The following is an 18,188-nucleotide window of genomic DNA, read 5'->3' as shown; positions in this document are numbered from 1 at the left end:
GCGCTCCTCCAGAGTCGGTGCCGCTGCTCCGCTGCTACCCTCCCCGGCTTCTGTGAAACTTTACCGGGTACCTCGGAGAAAAGCAGCAGTCACCGCTGTCCAGTCCAGAGACAGCCGTCAGCGACCCGGATGGAGCGGGAGGGGAAGGACAGGAGGCAAGCGGGGCGGAGAGCGTAAGGGGTGGGGAGAGTTGGGGAAGAGACTGGGGAGGTGAAGGGAGAGGGGGAAGGTAGCTCGCGGGGAGGGAGGGGGAGGGGCAGGCCGGAAGTGAGCCATGGAGCACGCGCGCGAGCCCGCCCACTTCCCGGCCCGCGCGCCTGCGCCGGAATCCTCCCAGGGCCAATCGACCCTGGCGCTTGCGCAGTGTGTCTCTGCGTTGCTCTGAGAGAAAAATGTCGAATACAGAAGTTGGGGTTTGCGAAGGCGAGTTGGGGTGTTTGTCGTGTCTTGTAACAACGCTTCTGCGCTCAGGAGGGCCTTTTAGTGAAGAAAATCTCTTTCGTTTTCTGGTTTGGTTGTCTTTCTGCTGCTAGGTTCCAGTCTATTATTTCTGCCTTTTTCCAAGGAGAATTTGAAATATCCGATAAACATCACATATACCTAAAAAAGGCGGGTGAAGCCTTTTATTTTACCCTTACCCTCAACTGGAACTAATCTGAGGATGCCAGGTATGTTCGTAGCTATGACTGAACCTACTGGCATTAAATATCAGCAACACCAGTTCGGGCTCCTGGTGAAGTGATGGGTGCACTTTTCTGCACTCTCCCTGAAAGATAAACTTACAGAGAAGGGCTTCTACAGACAAAATTCAGCAGTGCATGTGACCAGAGTCCCTGCTTCATAAAAACGAAATCTGGCTTTTTTAAGGCAGTCTTCATAACAATCTCTTAAAAAGGAGGAAAAGTTGAAACAAGCCACAATAGAAATTTTGTGGGACTTTGCTAGAACCTGTAAATTTGGCGTGAAGTTGAATTCAGGAAGAATCCCACAATAAGCCATTTTTTTTATCTCATTCAAAAATATATTTCAGATTAGGAAGTGTCTGTGCTAGAGTATGTATATGCATTATTTTCTTAGGGCCACTACAACAAAATATCAATTGGATGGCTTAAAACAACAAATTTATTGTCTCATAGTTACAGAGCCCAGAAGTTACAAATCATTGTGGCAGCAGGATTAGTTCTCTCTTGATGTCTCAGAAGAGAATGTTTGCCATACGTTTTTAGCTTCTGGTGGTTGTTGACAATCCTTGGTATTTCTTGGTTTATAGATACATCACTCTAATCTCTGCCTCCATCTCTGCCAACACCATGGCGTTTTTCCTGGTGTGTTTGTGTCCAAATTTTCCTCTTATAAGGACCCCATTCATTGGGTTAAGGCCCACCCTGCTCCATTATGACCTATTTTTAACTGGATTACATCTGCAAAGACCCTCTTTCCAGATAAGGTCACATTTTCAGATGCTGGAATTTCGGATTTAAGCGTATCTCTTTGGAGGATCCAGTTCAACCCAACACAGTATGTTATAGAAACAAGTATAAAAATGACAAGATACTCAAGCAAAGAAAACATAATTTCAATATTGGGAGGGGTGGGGATACTAACAAAACATACTTTATTCTTCTTATTCTTTGCCTTTTAGACTTTGGTCGTCTTTTAACCTTAAGGACTTGATGTCTCAGTATATTACTAAAAGGGGAGTTATGGGATCTGGGATCTTTAAGATATGTATTTGACATTGCAAGTAAAATTTGAGTGGTGTACCATAATTGAAGTATATTTTCTTTTATTTTTTAACAGTCCACGTGAGTGTTCCTAATGACCGATGAAACTGATATTCCAGGAACTGTAAGAGATTGGAGGCACAGAGAGCCTCTTAAAACCCTTGTCAGGGAGATGCCACATACCACTTCTGCACCAACAACATTTGCAAGAACGACACACACACCTACACTCAAGGGTACTGGGAAACGAAATACCTGTCTGAGTTCTCAGGTACTTCTTTAAACCATGGAAGAGAAAGCATGAATTAGGGGATAGCTATCTCTGCCACATGGATGCATCTCTGTATGGACTATTTTGTTTGTTGGGGTTTTTTTGTTGGTTTCTTCCTACACTTTTATTTGTTTACTTTTTAGTTAGTTTAAATCCTTGAGGGGTACACCATCACACGGATTCTGTGGCCAATGGCTTCAGAAGGTAGGAAGGTTACTTCGGAATTTGGCACGAACCATGCCACTGTTTCCATGAGTGTGAGTTACTTTTCCCCAGATTACTCTGGTTTTATTTAGTTTGCCACCAGGAGTCACTGCATTGTTCTTTGCTTAGTACACATAAGCACATCTCTTGCCTAGATAGAATTCAGCTTCATCCCAAGTATAAACACCGTCAGTTTTTAAGAAGAGCTGTGTGCTCCCTCTGGTTCTGGAGACCCCGCTTATAGCCAGCAAAAATGGCTTTTGACCACAGCCTTCCAGATGTATTTGTCATTTCAGGAGTCCTGTTCCCAGCAGGCCTCCATAGGTTCCAAGATGGTGGAAAGAGAAAATGTATGGAATATTTTTAAAACTAGGTCTTGCTTGTTAGAAAGTGGAAAGAACATTTCTAGATGTATGTTTTAATCTTATAAATCTATGAAACTGTGGTGCAAGATATTAAGAAAACAACCTGTGATTATCTTTAAGGTAAGACAAGTATAGGTTCAGAGTTATTAGGCTAATGTAAATTTGTTGTATAAAAGCAGCATTAGATTAATAAGTATGGCCTCTAGTGCTGGTTTCTCTGGATTCAGAGCCTGAAGCTATAGACCATCTCATACTTCTGTCCTTCTATCCTCCCAAAGACACTTCCAGACATTTAGTAGTGGTCTATTTTACTGAAAATTACTTCTCAGTCACAATTTCTATAGATTGGGAATATTAATAATCCATACCTCACTGGGTTGTTGTGAGGATTTAATAAGATAACATGTGCAGTGCCTTGTACCTGGCAAGTGTTTTGAAAATACTAGCTTTTTTAAAAAATTTTTTGATGTTTATTTATTTTTGAGAAAGAGAAAGAGCCCAAGCAGGGAGGGGCAGAGCGAGGGAGACACAAAATCCAAAGCAGGCTCCAGGCTCTGAGCTGTCAACACAGAGCCCGTTGCAAGGCTCAAGCCCACGAACTGTGAGATTATGACCGGAGCCAAAGTCGGATGCTTGACCGACTGAGCCACCCAGGGGCCCTGAAAATATTAGTTTTTATTACTACTAAAATTGTTTCTCCTGAACTACAAGGAGTAAAACAACATTTGAGAAAGGATTTCTTCTCACCAGTAATGATATAATTCCAAGTTTAAAAAAAAAGTAAAATACTTTTTACCTATTATATTATTTTCATTAAAAGAAATAATAATGCTCAGATGTTTGAGAGACCTCTAAAATAGGTATTCATTGTGTCCCAACATCCTGCTGTTGATGTTATTGGTAAAGCTTCGGGTCAATAGTAGGCTATTAGTAATTAAGTTTTGGGGAAGTCAAAGTTATACACAGATCTTCAACTCTGCTGGTGATCAACATCCCTAACCCCTGCATTGTTCAAGGGTCAGCTGTATTATACACATAGATATATAACTTTTGTCTTCTCTGCTATAATGAAAACTCTACAAAGTCAGGAGTTTTGTTTGCTTTACTTAGTGCTGTATTCCATATATCTTGAACAGTTCCTGGCCTACAGCATGTGCTCAAAAAAGTGTATTGAATTAATTAATTAATGGTGCTGGCAACATTGTAAATTATCACAACCTTTTAATAAATAAATTTGGCAGTAATGTTTCAAGAGCCAGTAAATTTGGAGGCATCTGGGTGGCTCAGTAGGATTAGCATCCAACTTTGGCTCAGGTCATGATCTCACTGTTCGAGCCCCATGTCAGGCTGTGTGCTGACAGCTTGGAGCCTGCTTCAGATTTTTTCTCCATCTCTCTTCCCTTCCCCTGCTTGAGCTCTGTCTCTGTCTCTCTCTCAAATATAAAATAAAACATTAAAAAAAAATTTTTTTTAACTGAAAACAAGCGCCTGGGTTGCTCAGTCTGTTAAGTGTCCAACTCTTGGTTTTAGCTCAGGCCATGATCTCATGGTTCGTGAAATCAAGCCTGGAGTCGGGCTCCACACTGACAACAGCACTCACAGCACAGATCTTGCTTGGGATTCCCTCTCTCTCCCTCTCTGTCTCTTTCAAAAATAAATAAATAAATAAGTAAAAGTGAAAACAAAGGGAAGGATCAAGCCCTGTGTAGAGAGGGAAGAGAAAACACTCTAGGTGGAGGGAACAAAGTGAAGCCCTTGAGGCAGGAAAGAACTTGGCATTTTCCAGAAGTTGAATGAAAGTTAGGGTAGATGGAGCTCAGGAGCCTAGCGAGGTGTTTGGTGATAGGCAGTCAGAAGCTAGATCAAGTAGGTCATATTAAGGAGTATTAGTGCAGTTACTGCTCAAGGGGTTTAAGCCAGGAGAGGAGGCAACAATTATAAGTGTTAAAAAGATTACTTTTGCTGCTGGACTGGACGGGATTGCTAAAGTAGAGGAGGGTGAAATGGAGGAAGTTATTTAGGAGGCTTTTGCAGTAATCCAAATGGGAGGGAATAGTGGTGGGGATTGAGGTGGTTGTGATGGAGATAAAGTGAAGACAGATTCAAAACCTACTTTGGGGATGGGACTAACAGGGTTGTGACGGGTGGTTTGTAGGGGATCAGACAACGGGAAGAATGGTGTGCTGCTCACTGGTAGTTTTCTGACTTGAGGACATTTACAAATATGGGGGTGGCTGGTGAAGGAAGAGGAAAGACATGCCTTGACTAGGAAAAATTAAGTGTCCTGACCTTAAGTTTGAAAAATCAAGAGTGTGTTTCTGTATTCATTTGGTAGGGCTGCCATAACAAAATATCACAGACTGGTGGCATAAACAACAGAAAATTATTTTCCCTAAATTCTGGAGGCTAGAAGTCAGACAACAAGGTGTTGGCAGGTTTGGTTTCTTCTGAGACCTGTCTCCTTGGTTTGCGATGACCCCCTTCTCCCTCGGTGATCATATGGCCATTACTTGGTCCATGTGCTCTCTGTGTCCTAGTCTCCTTATAAAGACACTGGTCATATTGGATTGGAGCTCACCCGTTTACCTCACTTTAATTACTTCTTTAAGCCCTATCTGCAAATACAGTCATATTCTTAGGTATTGCAGGTTAGGACTTCATCATATGAATTTGGGGGAACATAATTCAGCCCATAACAGTTTTTTTTCTTTTGAATTGCATTATAAAAAGTCCTTCGGTTGGGGTACCTGGGTGCCTCCTTGGTTAAGCGCCCAACTCTTGATCTCAACTCAGGTCATGATCTCACAGTTTGTGGGATTGAGCCCCACATCAGGTTCTGCCCTGACAGAGTGGAGCTCTTTCTCCTCCTCTCTCTGTCCCTTCCCCCTCAAAATAAATAAATAAACTTTAAAAAGAAGTCCTTCTGTTATCCCAGGTGTTTATGGGCCTAGCCCAAAGTGAGATAGGAGAAAACACTCTATTCTGCCACATAAATGAGAAAACACAGAAGAAAATTTGGCCCTTCTTTTTAATATGTGCAAGCAAAACAATTTTATTGATAATATTATGTATTATGATATATGCCATTTAATCTGTAACGTAAAGAAATCATAGAATCTTTATCAACTATCCTCACAATTACGCTAACCTCCTTTCCTGCTCCAAATGTACATTCTGGCTTCAAGTTCTTTTTTTTTTTTTTTAATGTTTATTTATTTTTGAGAGAGACGGAGCATGAGCAGAAGAAGGGCAGAGAGAGAGGGAGACAAGATTCTGAAGCAGGCTCCAGCAAGCCTCGATATGAACTCACGAACTGTGAGATCATGACATGAGCCGAAGATGGATGCTTAACCTGACTGAGCCACCCAGGCACCCCATCCTTCAATTTCTTTCACAGTGTTCCCAGTGTGAAATAGTATTCATGTTCATATTATGAATACCTGAAACATTTTTAAATACTCTCTTTTAAAACTCCCTATAATTTCTTTGTGTTTGTTTCCCATCCCCTAATTTCAAGAATTCAAATGGCATTCAAATAAACATAAGCCAGAAAAAAAATCACATGTAATGTGGTCCTTGACCAGTGTGTGGGGATGTGTCCATGCCTTTGAAATTACAGTGTAAGTGCTCCAATTACCACACTTTCTGAACAGAGAAAGTGCTGAAAACACCCTGGGGTTTTATTTTGTTTGTGGCAGCAAAGAAAAAAAAAAACTGTTAAAGTCTTAACTGTGTGATAAACTATGCTTTAAAATTAATTTTATCCCACAGCAATCATGAGATGAGGATTTTCTGATTCCAATTAATAATGAACATTACCAAAGCAGTATAAAATGAAGTATGGGATCTATAATTATATGAGTTTTTAAACTGTGTTTTCTTTAAAAAAATTTAAAAACTCTTGGGGCACCTGGGTGGCTTAGTCAGTTAAGCATCTGACTTTGTCTCAGGTCATAATCTCACAATTCATGGGTTTGAGCCTCGTGTCGGCCTCTCTGCTGACAGCTCCGAGCCTGGAGCTTGCTTACAATTCTGTGTGTCCCTCTCTCTCCCTCTCTCTGTGCCATCCTCTGCTCATGTTCTGTCTCTCAAAAAAAAAAAAAAAAAGGAATAAACATTTAAAAAATGTTAATAAAATAAAATGAAAACAAAGTAGCAATAAAGAGAAGAATCTCAACTCAGCTTAACAGTCAAATTTTTGGGTAGCAAATTGAATTATTTTGTTGCTACTGATTTCAGAGACTCTTATAAAGATATTTGAAGTTGGAAAATTCTAATTTAACTGTTAAAATATGGAATCTGGGAAATTTGCTTTATTTTGTTTCTTGTCCTAGGTCCCACACCACCTAAATCATTAATATAACCATCAAGTCAAAGGGCAAGATTATATATATGTGGATATATATGCACACACACAGGCAAATAGGTATATACATACCTATGCATACATATTTTTTTAAGTGTATATTTTTAAGTGACATGTCTCATTGCCCTCAAACAGGATCAGGACTAAAACTAATTGTACCTACAGGTCTTTGTCAAATTAACAGTACTACTTCTTTAAACAGGAATTAGCTACCACATAATTATCTTCATCTATTGGATCTTTTATTAATAACTTTCAAAAGTAATGGTATAAAAGAAACAGCCTTGCTATGTATCTTAATCGATTATCACTTTTCATAAGGGAAACTGATGACATATTTCAGATTCTTAATTAAGCATTAGAAATCTTTCTGGGACGCCTGGGTGGCTTAGTCGGTTAAGCGTCCGACGTTCACCTTGGTCATGATCTCGCGGTTTGTAGGTTCGAGCCCCGCGTCGGGCTCTGTGCTGACTGCCAGCTCAGAGCCTGGAGCCTGTTTCAGAGTCTGTGATTCCCTCTCTCTCTGACCCTCCCCTGCTCACACTGTCTCTCTCTCTCTCTCTCTCTCTCTTTCTCCTAGAAATAACTAAAACATTTAAAAAAAGGAAAAAAAAAGAAATCTTTTTGAGGTGCCTGGGTGGCTCAGTTGGTTAAGCGTCTGACTTCGACTCAGGTCATGATCTCATGGTTCATGGGTTGGAGCCTCACATCGGGCTCTGTGCTGACTGCTAGCTCAGAGTCTGGAGCCTGTTTCAGATTCTGTGTCTCCCTCTTTCTCTGACCCTCACCTGCTCATGCGCGCGCTCTCTCTCTCTCTCTCTCTCTCAGAAATAAAAAGAAAAAACATTAAAAAAAGTCTTTTGAAGGCAGCACAGTACTGCAAAATTAAGATGGAAACAGACAGATCATCTCAACTCCCCCTCAACATACACATACAACTCATATACTCTAGAAGCAACTGATGGTTGCCTTCAGCATACTGATAACTTTTATATTTATTGACTGTAAATTTTTTAAAAATGTGTACTGCTACTCAAGCTTTCTCTTTGGAAAAATAAAGATGATCATAATAGCTGGGATCAGAAGTAAATAAAACACATTTTTATGGACATTTTCATTAGAGTTTGAAAATGTTATTATAGTTTCAATGTAAGATCTTACAGCCTGAAGGAACAGTTGAACAGTAGTGACAAGGAAGGACAGAGTGTTCCTAGAAGACAAATTATAGTTGCCACCTCCACATTGCCTAAATACAGTTTAACCACATTAAAATGACAGAAATGTTTGTCCAAGAAGAGTGTCATGCAGTTCAAGCTGCTGGTTTAGTTTTCAAAAAAGAGAAATTACCCTTTGTAAACACAAGGGTGTTAAAGGTTGAAGTGTTGTGTGCTGTTCACTTTCAGCAAATAACAAACAACCTCATCTGTTCAATCAATTTCAGACTGCTCCCATTCTCATCTTTTATAGTGTTAACAATAAAATAGAAATCCTGTGGAATGGTGAATGTTTAAGTTGTTCTTAATGTGGAAAACATCTTTTTTAAAATTTAATGGGGTGCCTGTGTGGCTCAGTCAGTTGAGCATCTGACTTTTGATTTGGGCTCAGGTTATGATCCCAGGGTTGTAGGGATCAAGCCCTCCACACTCCACTTAGTGTGGAGCCTCCTTAAGATTCTCTCTCTCCTTCTGCCCCTTTCCCCTACTCTCTCTCTAAAAAAAACCCAAAATAATAAAATTTAAGGTACTGCATCATCAGAAATCTACTTACACGATAAATTAATCTATGGTTAGTGTGAAATATTTTACCATCCTTCTCTAACTTAGTTACAAATTAACTGGGTAAGGCACCTACCTGGGTGGCTCAGTCGGTTGAGCGTCCAACTTTGGTTCAGGTCATGATCTCACAGTTCGTGGGTTCAAGCCCTGCATCGGGTTCTGTGCTGGCAACTTGGAGCCTGTTTCAGATTCTGTGTCTCCCTCTCTCTCTCTGCCCCTCCCCAACTCATGTTCTGTCTCTCTCTGTCTCAAAAAAAAAAAAAAACTATAAAAAAAAAGACTGGGTAAGATGGTTTATTTTATTTACCCTAAAAACTCTTCTGTTTGTAATTTAAATTTGTTTAGTATGAAAAATTCTTATAAATTAAAATAGGTTTATTTTAAAATGTTAATGCTTATTGGTAATAATTCAAATAAGTAAGGCACAAAGAAGAACATAACTATCAGGAATATCACCTTAGGAGATACACAGCTATGGCTAACATTTTATTGAACATTATTCTCATATTCTTCCTACTCCAAAGTATATTGTACACTCAGAGGTCAATGTAAGTTTACCTAATGGATCTTGGAGTTTGTAACCTATTTTTACTTAACAGGGTCCTAAGGACCTCTTTCCAAGTATTGGGGAGCTTAAAGGTCATATAGAAGACATGTCCAGAGCATGAAACTATAAGGTGAACTATCCACGAATATAAATAAATAAATAGACATTCAGTCTTCTTCTGTTCAAGCTGAATAAAAATCTCTTTTTCCAGTGTTATTAAAATAGAATTGGCATATAACATTGTGTAAGTTTAAGGTGTACAATATACATATGTATTGTGAAATGATTACCACAATAAGATTAATTAACACCTCCATTACCTCAGAAAATCTTGTTAACTTGAATGTATTCAGATATGTTGTTACACTGATAGTCATCATATGTGTTTTGACTACATAGAATTGGCCTTCCCAGGTTCTTCAACCCTTCTGGCTCCATAGAATAGCAAAATCTCTTGGAGGGATATAGAGTAGAGCCTTGAGATACTGCTTAGCATACCCATCTTGTCTCCCACAACTGCATGTTTATATTCTTTATGTTAATATGGAATTTGTTTGATTATACCAATAAATATGAAGACATAGTTGATTTGTGGCCATAATTATTTAAACTTTCATCCCTCCTACCAGCACCTCAGTTCCAACTATCCAACCGGGACATGGACTTCTGCCATAGACTATGGACTCTCTACAGTCTTAGCTCTTTGGTCCATCCACACAACCACTGGAGTGGTATTTCTAAAATGCAGATTTGATCATATCTCCTTAAAATTTTTTATCATCTAGGTATTTAACATCTTATATAATCAAATCTTAATCTCCTCTGCAACCTCATCCCAACCACATCCTCCAAATCATACCTTATCTTTATTCTACAAGATCTGAAAATTTCTCTCTTCGGGGCACCTGATAGCTCAGTTGGTTAAGCGTCCAACTCAATTTCAGCTTAGGTCATGATCTCACAGTTCGTTCAGCTGCCCTGACGATGCAGAGCCTGCTTGGGATTCTCTCTCCCTCTCTCTGCCCTTTCCCTGCTCACTCTCTCTCTCAAAATAAACTTTAAAAAAATTCTTTCTCATACCTTCCCACATTTTCATGTTGTTTCTTTAATGAAATTAACATTTTTCTTTTTTTTTTTAATGTTTTATTTATTTCTAGGAGAGAGAGAGAGACAGCATGAGCAGGGGAGGGTCAGAGAGAGAGGGAGTCACAGACTGAAACAGGCTCCAGGCTCTGAGTTGGCAGTCATCACAGAGCCCGACGCGGGGCTCGAACCCACGAACCGTGAGATCATGACCTAAGCGAAAGTCGGACGCTTAACCAACTAAGCCACCCAGGCGCCCCGAAATTAACATTTTTCAAGACTCAGCTCAAGCAGTACTTCCCTTGTGAAGACTTGCCCTGTCTGTGACAGTTGAGAGAACCCCATCCTCTCTGGTGCCATCCTCTGTTATAGAACTTGCCACTTTACAACATTATCAATTGCCTGTCTTCTCTCTTACTAGACTCTCTTACTAGCTCACAAAGTCAGGAACTTAGATCTTTTCATCCTTGTATTCTGAAGAATAAATATAAATTGTTTTATATTTGTCAGAAGCTCTAGTTGGCATAATTTTTATCTTTGAATAATAAAATATGAGAAATCGATTATTAGAAAAATGTTACTGTACAAAATCTTTCAAAACTAGGTCTCCAGGGAAGAAAGATCTTTTTTTATTTTAATTTACTATTTTAACTTACATCCGAGTTAGTTAGCGTATAGTGCAACAATGATTTCAGGAGTAGATTCCTTAATGCCCCTTACCAGTTTAGCCCATCCCTTCTCCCACAACTCCTGCAGTAACCCTCTATTTGTTCTCCATATTTAAGAGTCTCTTATGTTTTGTCCCCCTCCCTGTTTTTTTTTTTAATTATTTGTGCTGCCCTTCCCTTATGTTCATCTGTTTTGTATCTTAAAGTCCTCATATGAGTGAAGTCATATATTTGTCTTTGTCTGACTGACTAATTTCACTTAACATAATACCTTCTAGTTACATACACATAGTTGCAAGTGGTAAGATTTCATTCTGTTTGCCGAGTAATACTCCATTGTATATGTATACCACATGGGAAGAAAGATATTTAATAAGCCCTTAATGGAGAAGATAGAACATGTATATAATAAATATCCATGACGTATTTGCTAATTGAGCAGTTGTTCCTTGTTTACATGATAATATTTCTAAGGGAGGGACCTGTATTATACTTTATTTCTTCCAATGCCTAGTAGAGTAGTATATTCATAGAATAATATGAAGTCCATTTTTACTGATTAACCAAATGAGTGAATACATTGTTTACATCAAAACTAAGTCTCAACAGGAATTTATAAGCCCTACCTCTTTGAGTCTTTATGTATATTGAAATATCTTGTAAGTTCTTTGAAGAAGGGGCTCTACCTTATCAATTTTTATATTCCTAGGTCTTAACAGCACGGAACACAGTAGAAGTTTGATAAATCTGTTATCAAGATTACATTAATGAAATACACATCTGCTTTGACTTATTATTGTATCCCTACAATCTAGGGCAACATCCTTTTTTAATAATTATATTTTTTAAATTTTAATTCCAGTACAACATGCAGTGTTATATTAGTTTCAGAAGTACAGTATAGTGACTCAATAGTCCTATACATTACTCTGTGCTCATCAAGGTAAGTTTACTCTTTTTTTTTTTAAATACAATTTTTTAATGTTTATTTTTGAGAGAGAGCATGAGAAGGAGAGGAGCAGAGAAAGAAGGAGTCACAGAATCTGAAGCAGGCTCCAGGCTCTGAGCTGGTAGCGCAGAGCCCGACGAGGAGTTCATCCCACAAACCACAAGATCATGACCTGAGCCGAATTGGATGCTTAACCAACTGAGCCACCCAGATGCCCCAAGGTGAATGTACTCTTAATCCCCTTCACCTATTTCACCCATCCCTAAGGCAGCATCTTATCCACAGTAAAAACTCAGGAAATATTTTTTATATAAAAAGGATTTCATATCTGGCCACTGGAAGGTACAATTAAAATCCAATATAAAAAAGTTTTCCTTGTTCCCGTGGATTCAGGAATAAATTCAGATTAAAGTAAGCATAATTCTGAAAGACATCTTGTTTATAACTATGAAATAGCTCAACTTCGGAGAGGTGGAGAAGGGAGAGAAGTTGGAAACAAACAAGTGAGGCTCATAGAAGAAAATAGCTCCTCCAAGGGGAGCCACATGCTCTGATACCCATGGCAGCCGCATGAGGAAGCAGCCTAAAATTAGCAGGATGGGCAAGCCCAGGAAGGGAAAGCCACAGCAGCTTTCCTTGCCCTCAATAAGTGAGGTGAAGGGCCGGGAGCCCTGGGGGAACCCTCATAAGCCCTTGGAGTTCCACTGCAGTTTGCGCAAGGTAAGGCCCACCTTTGGAACTCACCTTGGGAGGTAAAGCAAGACTTCCTGAAGGGGATATCCAGTCAATTGAAAGATTTAATATCACCTAGTAAAGAGGTGCCTCCAGGAATCTAATGATTAATAGAGCTATAAGAGTATTCTTATATCCATCCTCACACAAGGTATTCAACTGAACCATCCCTTTTTATCTTGTTGAACTGAGGCTCTCTGGGGATGTAGATGCTGTTTTGTGTTGTGTTGTGTTTTGTTTTATTTTGTTTTTAAGTGTTGGAGTAATGGGAGGAGTCTGTCTAAAAAACCATGTGGAAGAGGAGTGAGGAAAAGTTACGTCCAAGTGGCATTAAAAAAATAGATGAGATACTATAGAGCCAAAAAGGAAAGGTTAGAGATAACACAAATAGGACTTAATGGGCAACAGTGTGCATTTTTCATAGATAAAGCACAGAGTGGTTGAGCTGGCTGAGGGCAGACAACAGAATCCTGGAGGGGGCCAGGATTTTCTCTGTGATTATTTCATAAGAAGAGATCAGTGATTTATTTTATGATGCACATATGTTATTTCCAGTGGAGGTATTCATCTATCACTCTCCATGTTATCTGTGAGTTCCTGTTTTCTGGAGATTTCATTTTTATATTTATCTGTTGCTGTTTGAAGTTACAATTCATTAATGGTAAAAATTCCTATGCTGTTGAGACAGTGTCTCAGGGTTGATCTGAAAGGACTGAATGCAATTCAGAAATTCAGAACTACTGAAAAATTACAACTGTATTGAGATATAATTCACATACCATACAATGAACCTATTTAAAGTGTACAATTCAGTGGTTTTTAGTATATTTATAGAATTTTGCAACCATTGCCACAGTTTTAGAACATTTCATCACCCCCTGCACGCGCGCGTGCGCACATACACACACACACACACACACACACACACACACACACACCCTCATACCCAAAACCCAAAAGCAGTCACTCCTTTTTCTACCCAACACTTCCCTCCCCCATATCCCTAAGCAACTATGGATCTACTTTCTGATTCTATAGAATTGCCTGTTCTGGACACTTTATTTAAATACAATCATACAGTATGTAGTCTTCTGTAAGCTTTTTTGGGGGGTTGGGGGTAACGTTTAAATGTGTAGCTACAAAGAAGAGAACTCTTTTCCATTGGGACTATTAACTGTTGGTTCATCCTAAAGGAGACCTGCCATTGCCTCCAGTCTCTAATGAGATTGAGCATTTGTAACCCATTACTATAAGATTATTCAGTTATAGCGGCACTTCAGTGCTATATATAATTATGTGATTAACAAATGCCTTTCAGTAATGATCCTTTTTATTTCAAGATAATCTTGGGCATTACCTGATGGGATGGGATGAAGTGCATCCCAAGATATCTTCAAGATATCACTAGATGGTACACATCCTAAGGTTTAGTAATTAATAAATGAAGTAAAATGTAGTGTGTCTAGAACACTGCCTGGCATGTTCTTAGATTCTTGGTAAATAGCCATAATTTCCTCTACCCTACTTTCAATGTCAAACATTGGCTGATATTATAAAACATATAGAGCAGAATTGAAGAAAATCTTAACCTAGTAGAGTGCTTTAAACATACTAGTTACTCAATAAATGCTCCTTAAAACAAGGAAGATATATAGACATGGATGTGAGCATTTTACAACTATGATATTATTTCATAAAGGTTGTGGAAAACAGTTTCATAGGCTGGACGAGGAGGCACCAGTTATAATTTCAAGTTCAGGCTGAATATCAGCTGCAATCTTGAATAACTGACTTACTTTCTCTGATTCTCAATTTATCTACAACTCCAGACTGCGAATGATATGTTGGACCAAAGCTAAAATGCCATCTCCATTGTTCATACTGTGGAAATATCTTATGGCAAGGTCTCCAAGACACTCCTGCCCTGTATTTATTTCATGTTAAAGGTCACACACTGAATTATAAGACTGCTTCTTAGGAAAGTCCATTTAGTTGTTCTAAGATCATATGGCTTGATAAAATCACTAAGTTCTATCACGTGGCCTTCAACTGTCCAAACTCAAGAAACCTGATTTGTTTTTCAAAATTTCTTACAGTGATCCAGTCCTTTAGCAAAGTACTTACACTAACCAGACTCCCACAAAAGTAATGCAGCATCCAACATTCTTGACTGAACACTACTGACTGTTTCTTCTTTGATTTCCCTTTCATACTTGTCACCCTGATCACTTCCTCAGGTATAGATATAGATGTAAATACAGATAAAATATAGACACATATTTATAGTTATAGTCACACATGTTTTTGATACATACGTAAACTATGTTTTTACTATTTTTCTCTTTATAATACATGCTTATTAGAAGCATTAAAAAAGTACAACTGAGGAAAAATAGGAGAGAAAAAGCTCCCATAATTCCACTACCTAAATGTAACCATTTAACATTTATTCCAGAATTTTACAAAATAAGAGTCATACTATAAACACTGTTGTTGTTTTATTTTTTTTAATGTTTAATTTATTTCAGAGAAAGAGAGAGAGAGACAGCATGAGCAGGGAGGGTCAGAGAGAGAGGGAGACACAGAATCTGAAACAGGCTCCAGGATCTGAGCCGGCTGTCAGCACAGAGCCCGACACCCGGCTCGAACCCATGAACCATGAGATCATGACCTGAGCCGAAGTCAGACACTTAACCGACTAAGCCACCCAGACGCCCCTATAAACACAGTTTTGAAGACTGCTTTTTTTGTTAAATTTTACATATCATAATTATCTTTCTATATTAAAAAATGTATGCTTTGGGGGCTCCTGGGTGGCTCAGTTGGTTAAGCATCCAGCTTCAGGGTAAGCATCCAACTTCAGCTCAGGTCATAATCTCACAGTTCACAAGTTCAGGCCCCACGTCCGGCTCTGTGCTAACAGCTCAAGCCTGGAAACTGCTTCTGATTCTGCGTGTGTGTCTATCTCTCTGCCTCTCCCCCACTCACTCTCTGTCTCGGTCTCTCAAAAATAAATGAAAACATTTTGAAAAGTATGATGTTTTTAATATTTTGCTATTACAGTTTTTTATGAACATCCTTAGAACTGCATTGGAATGATAGTTGTTCTTAAGGTGTCTAAATTTACATGCATTAGTCATTGTATGTTGATTTTCTATTTTAATTTTCAGAGCACTAGAGGTGCCCTGCTGATACCTCCATGTGTTTCCTATAGTAAAATTCTATCATATTTGTATATCACTTTTAAAGCTTTTTGTTTTTATCTCACATTTAGATTTTAAATACTTTACATTTATATTTGTAATTTCCTGAAATAATTCTTTTTTTTTTTAATATTTTTATTTATTTCTAGGAGACAGAGAGAGAGACAGCGTGAGCAGGGGAGGGTCAGAGAGAGAGGGAGACACAGACTGTGAAATAGGCTCCAGGCTCTGAGCTGGCAGTCAGCACAGAGCCCGACGCGGGGCTCGAACCACGAACCGCGAGATCATGACCCAAGCGACAGTCGAACGCGCAACCGACTAAGCCACCCAGGCGCCCCCCTGAAATAAACATTTTCCTCACTTTTCAGTAACTAAAAAGATGAATTAATTGAAGCGTATAGAATGATTTCCTCAAGGTCATATAGCTAGAGAGAGAGAGATGGAGCTAAAACCCACTTTTTTTCTTAGGTCAGTGATTTCCAGCTTGTGAGTAAGATCCCGGATGGCCATGAAGCAATTATAAGGATGCACAAATCCATATATACGTGTATCTGTATATTCTGTCTGAAAACAGAATAAACATATAATTTACTAGATAGTATTACAATTAATAAAGCATAAATTTGTTGGAAATAGTATTAAATTAATGGTTGCTTTTTGTTACTATTATCACTCAAGAGATCCACAACATTTTTTATTTTTATTTATTTATTTTTTTAAATGTTTTATTTATTTCTAGGAGAGAGAGAGACAGCGTGAGCAGGGGAGGGTCAGAGAGAGAGGGAGTCACAGACTGAAACAGGCTCCAGGCTCTGAGCTGGCAGTCAGCACAGAGCCCGACGCGGGGCTCAAACCCACAAACCGCGAGATCATGACCTAAGCGAAAGTCGGACGCTTAACCAACTAAGCCACCCAGGTGCCCCCCACAACATTTTTTAAAATTAAATTTACATTAGGTTGAAAGTGGGAGATATCAGTCTTTTATTTTGAAGTTTATTTATTTTGAGAGAGAAAGGGAGCATGCACACATGCGTGTGCCAGCCAGGGAGGTACAAAGAGAACCCCAAGCAAGCTTACCACCGTCAGTGCAGAGCCTCATGTGGGGCTTGATCCCATGAACTGTGAGATCATGACCTGAAATCAAGGATTGGACAATTAACTGACTGAGCCACCTACGTGCCCCCACAACACTTTTTAATGCCTCCTTGTACTTAAAAGAATTAGAAAACTGCTTTTAGCTTTGCTGTAGTTCACTGTATTTGCTCTCACATATTATAAAGTGCCTTTCAACTCTTGACAAAATCATGCTATAAATATATAGCCAGCAGTGTTTTATCACAAATAAAAATCCCTTTGTGATATGTAAATTGTGCTGCCTTGAAATAATTTTACTGGGTCTTGCTCTTTAGAACTTTCAAAGAAAACAAAAAAATAACTGGTTGTGACTATGTAAAGATGAAAGGATGTGAGAAATGAAAGGCATGCCAATAACTCCTTCTTGCCATAGTTTGCAGAAATGTCCTAGGCATTGGCAAGGTAGAAGATCCAATCATGAATCATATCACAACCTGGAGGCCCCAGCTTCCCATCTGAAGTACAAACCATTTCACAACTCTACAAACTCAGAGTACCTAGAATTAGCTACTGCAGACCCTCAAGGCAGAATCCTTACACTTCAGAGACTGATGACAAATGAGCTACTTAAGAAAATTTCCCCTAAGCTTTCTTTAAAAACACACAAAAAATTTTGAATGTTCCTAATAGGTTACCTGGAACCATAAGTGGTCAAATTTGTAGGAACAGGAAGTAAAATGGTTGCCAGGGCTAGATGTAAAAGAGAATGAGGAGTTATTGTTTAATGGGTACAGAGTTTCAGTTTTGCAAGGTGAAAAAAGTTCTGGAGATGAAAGGTGGTGATGATTATGCAATATTAATGTACTTAATGCCAAATAACTATACACTTAAAAATGATTAAAAAGGTAAATTTTATTTTATGTATATTTTACTACGATTAAAAATAAGTAAATTTGGGGGGCACATGGTTGGCTTAGTTGGTTAAGCGTCCCACCCTTGATTTTCACACACATCATAATCTCATAGTTTGTGAGATCAAGCCCCATGTCAGCTCTCTCTCTCTCAAAAATAAATAAACATTAAAGAAATTATTAAAAAATAGGTCTAAATCTGCTTTATCTTATAATGCATGGTCTTCCTATGCATTCTACATTAGTCTATTATATAATTCAGAATCATGGAAAAACTAAGATATTCCTCACTTCCCTAGCTTCCTCCTATCTAAAT

At 38.7% G+C, this 18,188-nt stretch overlaps 1 protein-coding gene and 1 long non-coding RNA gene across 3 annotated transcripts in view; one reads left to right on the top strand and one right to left on the bottom strand.

The window, feature by feature from the left end:
- The window catches only part of HERC4 (HECT and RLD domain containing E3 ubiquitin protein ligase 4), a 137,198-nt gene extending 137,036 nt beyond the window's left edge, over window positions 1–162 (bottom strand). The window contains exon 1 of one of the 2 annotated variants that reach the window (XM_077778580.1): window positions 72–162. The gene's annotated coding sequence lies outside the window, so the exon portion shown is untranslated. Of the gene's footprint in view, window positions 1–64 lie in introns of both variants that reach the window. The other variant, XM_077778581.1, reaches the window with a different exon arrangement.
- On the top strand, window positions 100–16,374 carry LOC144243490 (uncharacterized). Its single transcript, XR_013338669.1, has 4 exons — window positions 100–155; window positions 1,801–1,995; window positions 12,000–12,173; window positions 16,037–16,374. It is a non-coding gene; the product is annotated as an uncharacterized LOC144243490 (long non-coding RNA).
- Window positions 16,375–18,188: the final 1,814 nt, after the last annotated feature.

This window comes from Crocuta crocuta, unplaced genomic scaffold (assembly GCF_008692635.1).
Source record: "Crocuta crocuta isolate KB4526 unplaced genomic scaffold, BGI_CrCroc_1.0 scaffold167, whole genome shotgun sequence".
Taxonomy (NCBI): domain Eukaryota; kingdom Metazoa; phylum Chordata; class Mammalia; order Carnivora; family Hyaenidae; genus Crocuta; species Crocuta crocuta.
Note: the sequence above shows the minus strand (reverse complement) of the source record. Positions and strands in the feature narration are given on the sequence as shown.